Source organism: Schistocerca piceifrons, unplaced genomic scaffold (assembly GCF_021461385.2).
Source record: "Schistocerca piceifrons isolate TAMUIC-IGC-003096 unplaced genomic scaffold, iqSchPice1.1 HiC_scaffold_654, whole genome shotgun sequence".
Taxonomy (NCBI): Eukaryota; Metazoa; Arthropoda; class Insecta; order Orthoptera; family Acrididae; genus Schistocerca; species Schistocerca piceifrons.
The window spans coordinates 50,001-55,000 of NW_025728899.1; the positions used below are offsets into that span (position 1 = coordinate 50,001).

The 5,000-nt window shown below is 53.2% G+C and overlaps 1 non-coding gene across 1 annotated transcript in view; it reads right to left on the reverse strand.

Annotated features, from left to right (window-relative positions):
* The window catches only part of LOC124765308, a 1,909-nt gene extending 999 nt beyond the window's left edge, over positions 1 to 910 (reverse strand). Inside the window, exon 1 of the ribosomal RNA XR_007012867.1 lies at positions 1 to 910. This exon is cut by the window's left edge and continues 999 nt beyond it. This is a non-coding gene — a ribosomal RNA (small subunit ribosomal RNA).
* Between the last annotated feature and the right edge of the window lie 4,090 nt (positions 911 to 5,000).

Sequence of the window (5,000 nt, forward strand, 5' to 3'; positions counted from 1 at the left end):
TTCCATTATTCCATGCACACAGTATTCAGGCGGGCTTGCCTGCTTTAAGCACTCTAATTTGTTCAAAGTAAACGTGCCGGCCCACCGAGACACTCAATAAAGAGCACCCTGGTAGGATTTCAACGGGGTCCGCCTCGGGACGCACGAGCACGCACGGGGCGGTCGCACGCCTTCGGCTCGCCCCACCGGCAGGACGTCCCACGATACATGCCAGTTAAACACCGACGGGCGGTGAACCAACAGCGTGGGACACAAATCCAACTACGAGCTTTTTAACCGCAACAACTTTAATATACGCTATTGGAGCTGGAATTACCGCGGCTGCTGGCACCAGACTTGCCCTCCAATAGATACTCGTTAAAGGATTTAAAGTGTACTCATTCCGATTACGGGGCCTCGGATGAGTCCCGTATCGTTATTTTTCGTCACTACCTCCCCGTGCCGGGAGTGGGTAATTTGCGCGCCTGCTGCCTTCCTTGGATGTGGTAGCCGTTTCTCAGGCTCCCTCTCCGGAATCGAACCCTGATTCCCCGTTACCCGTTACAACCATGGTAGGCGCAGAACCTACCATCGACAGTTGATAAGGCAGACATTTGAAAGATGCGTCGCCGGTACGAGGACCGTGCGATCAGCCCAAAGTTATTCAGAGTCACCAAGGCAAACGGACCGGACGAGCCGACCGATTGGTTTTGATCTAATAAAAGCGTCCCTTCCATCTCTGGTCGGGACTCTGTTTGCATGTATTAGCTCTAGAATTACCACAGTTATCCAAGTAACGTGGGTACGATCTAAGGAACCATAACTGATTTAATGAGCCATTCGCGGTTTCACCTTAATGCGGCTTGTACTGAGACATGCATGGCTTAATCTTTGAGACAAGCATATGACTACTGGCAGGATCAACCAGGGAGCTGCGTCAACTAGAGCTGAGCAGCCGGCCGCCCGGGAGTGTGTCCCGGGGGCCCGCGCGAACACGCAAGCGTCCGCTCAATCATTCTGCAAACAGGAGGAGGCTGAGCTCCCCTGCACAATACACCTCGAAACCCTCTCAGGTCCCGGCGGCGCGCAGCGCCGTCCCAAGTACTTGGTCGGGTTCGAGAGAGGCGCAATCGCCCGGAGTTAGGCGAGTAGACGCTTTCGGTGCGACCACCCGTGCTCCCAACTGAGCTTGCCGCTGCCGACAGAGGCCCGGGAGCGTGCTGTCGTGGCATTGCCGGCGGGAGACAACACGCGCCACCTACGGTGACCGGCAGCTCCAACGCCAGCGCCACAGAAGGACAAAAGCCCCACTTGGGTGCCGAAGCGAACTCTCCCAGCACAGCGCACGCGCCAACACATCCGCACAGCTGCGATACAAACCACCAGCGAGAACCGCTGGGGCGACCGAGCAGCAGACGGCGTCGCGGCGCCGAGCGCCGGGCGGCAGCGCATCCTCAACGCACACAGTCCTCAATCGGACCAGCACACTGAAGATGTCCACCGCGCTTCGCACCGGGCCCGCGAGGACCTACTTTGGCCGCACGGCGCCGCGCGCAGGGTGCGCCGGCGCGCAGCTGCGACGCCTGCCGCGTCCGTCGGCCGGCGCGCCTGCCACTGGCCGCCCCCACCAGCCGGCTGTAGCGCGTGCGCCCACGCACCGCGCGGCCAGCACGCCGGGAGGCGCCCCCTCACCGGCCGGGGACGGTCCCACCCAGCCACCGCCGCGTATCGCTTCACACCCAGATGCCGTTCAGTTTCGTCGGCATGGTGGGTATCGCTGGAACAACCGGTTAGTACCTCAACCTATCGTCGCCATCACCGATTCACCCCTAGCGAGAACAACCGCACCACAACAGGTTACCATTTGTTCATTTGCGTAACTTCACCAGAAAACGCAGGCGTCCATCGCCATTTGCAACTTCCACGATTATTGCATGCCTGTGTCAGGTGTCACGCCACACTACGTCTGCCCACATACACGCAACAAAATGTGCACGCCTAGACAATACGTGGAAGGTGGCCCCCGTACGTATGCGATGTCCATTGCTCGAACGACTGTCAACCGGCCTCTGTAGCATGTCGCAGATATGGAACGCGGTGCACCATGCCATCACGGTGTGTGAGGAGAGACGACTAGGTCCGAATACATCAACAGACAGCTCATGCTGATCGCCATCCACGGCGTCCGTTCCTCCCACACGTCTCTATGGCGTACCACACTGCAATCCAGCTCTCATAGGGAGACGACACGTAGCTGCGTGCACAATATTTGCACTGTATGGTCCGCCGTTTTTGGGCGCAGTCGTTGTACGGTCACACATGTGCCACGATGTATCATTCAGTACATAAGGACGAATGTGCAGTACAGATTGTGGTTTACGCGTACGACATTAGCGGACAGTTGACACAGGCCGCACCACAACGTAGCCTGAGTACGTCGCATGCGGAGGGCATTGAACATGCAAAGTTCTCACCAACCAGCTTGCGAAGGCAGGGGGCAAGGTGGGGACGTGGGGAGGGGCGGCATGTACGTCCTGCTGCCATCCACATTACAGTGTACAGCAGGAGCATGTGGAAAGTGAGCAAGACTTGCAAGGTGTTTAACATGAAGCGATACACAGGGGAGCGGGGAGTGCGAGTAGCGAACTATATTGCGAGGGTTGCGGGTGGGCAACACTACACTAATTGAACGAGTCGTATAACAATTACAGAGCAGGTTTAGGCGACAACGTGGGTTACGTTAGGCGACAACGTGGGTTAGGTTAAGGCACGACGTGGGTTAGGTTAAGGCACGACATGGGTTAGGTTAAGGCACGACATGGGTTAGGTTAAGGCACGACATGGGTTAGGTTAAGGCACGACATGGGTTAGGTTAAGGCACAACATGGGTTAGGTTAAGGCACAACATGGGTTAGGTTAAGGCACAACATGGGTTAGGTTAAGGCACAACATGGGTTAGGTTAAGGCACAACATGGGTTAGGTTAAGGCACAACATGGGTTAGGTTAAGGCACAACATGGGTTAGGTTAAGGCACAACATGGGTTAGGTTAAGGCACAACATGGGTTAGGTTAAGGCACAACATGGGTTAGGTTAAGGCACAACATAGGTTAGGTTAAGGCACAACATAGGTTAGGTTAAGGCACAACATGGGTTAGGTTAAGGCACAACATGGGTTAGGTTAAGGCACAACATGGGTTAGGTTAAGGCACAACATGGGTTAGGTTAAGGCACAACATGGGTTAGGTTAAGGCACAACATGGGTTAGGTTAAGGCACAACATGGGTTAGGTTAAGGCACAACATGGGTTAGGTTAAGGCACAACATGGGTTAGGTTAAGGCACAACATGGGTTAGGTTAAGGCACAACATGGGTTAGGTTAAGGCACAACATGGGTTAGGTTAAGGCACAACATGGGTTAGGTTAAGGCACAACATGGGTTAGGTTAAGGCACAACATGGGTTAGGTTAAGGCACAACATGGGTTAGGTTAAGGCACAACATGGGTTAGGTTAAGGCACAACATGGGTTAGGTTAAGGCACAACATGGGTTAGGTTAAGGCACAACATGGGTTAGGTTAAGGCACAACATGGGTTAGGTTAAGGCACAACATGGGTTAGGTTAAGGCACAACATGGGTTAGGTTAAGGCACAACATGGGTTAGGTTAAGGCACAACATGGGTTAGGTTAAGGCACAACATGGGTTAGGTTAAGGCACAACATGGGTTAGGTTAAGGCACAACATAGGTTAGGTTAAGGCACAACATAGGTTAGGTTAAGGCACAACATAGGTTAGGTTAAGGCACAACATAGGTTAGGTTAAGGCACAACATAGGTTAGGTTAAGGCACAACATAGGTTAGGTTAAGGCACAACATAGGTTAGGTTAAGGCACAACATAGGTTAGGTTAAGGCACAACATAGGTTAGGTTAAGGTACAACATAGGTTAGGTTAAGGTACAACATAGGTTAGGTTAAGGTACAACATAGGTTAGGTTAAGGTACAACATAGGTTAGGTTAGGTTAGGTTACACGTTGTTGTAAGGAAAGGTGTAGGGGGGGGCGGGGGCGGCAGGTTCGTTGATAGTGATTATAGTAAGTGAATGCTTGTGACATGATCAGATTTGTCACGTCAGGATGCACCTTTGGCTTATTAGAGGCGGCGCTCCAATTCTATGCTTGTGTCAGACCTGTGTCTTTGACTCATGTCATTGTTTGTGCGCTGTGACAGGAGGTACTATTGTGATGTTGGGTGCACCGTTGTATAGGACATGTGTGGGTGTTGGTGCCTGATCTGCGCAATGGTGGATGTCGAAAGGGTGGGATATTGTATTTTCCGCATGGACCTCCTGGTCTGGTTGTGATAGTGTGGATTGTGTAATGTGGCGGAGAGGATGCACTGGATGTTGTTCCATGCTGGTGCTTACATATTGTATGTGCGCCCGTTAGAAGCAGAGAGTGGTGCGTGATCAGAGTGGCTGGCTGACGTGTGGTTCCCATTGTGGGCAGACTCTTTCAGCATGTATACGGACAGTTGTATATATATTCTGTAGTTTGATGGCTCTGCATTGATTACTAATCAGCGCCGTGTGTACGGGTAATCTGGTTCCAGTCCAAAATGTTCCATCTGTGTACATTAGTGACAAAGACTCCCCTCATGCAGTGGGGCTCGGTCTGTTATAACTCTTCCGCGTAATATATTTGCCCCACGTTTTTGCGACTGCGAGTGCGAGTGCAACGCGCATGGGGACCGACATGCTGATGGCTCGGTATCGGACGCCGTACAGTGAGCAACGCGATCGCGTCTCTCGCTCGTAAGTGGTACAGGTCGCGGCTCATGTATAGGGACAGCGGGAATGTCGCATATTGGCAATAACTCTTCATGAAACGCACGTTATAGGGGTGGATTGCACTTTACGAGTGCGGGAAACGTCCGCCGTTCATCCGCTGGAGGTGCGCGTTTGGCGGTTGGGGTGGTGCACGAACGGGTGCGGGTGGAGTCATTGCCGGTCCACGGCTTCGT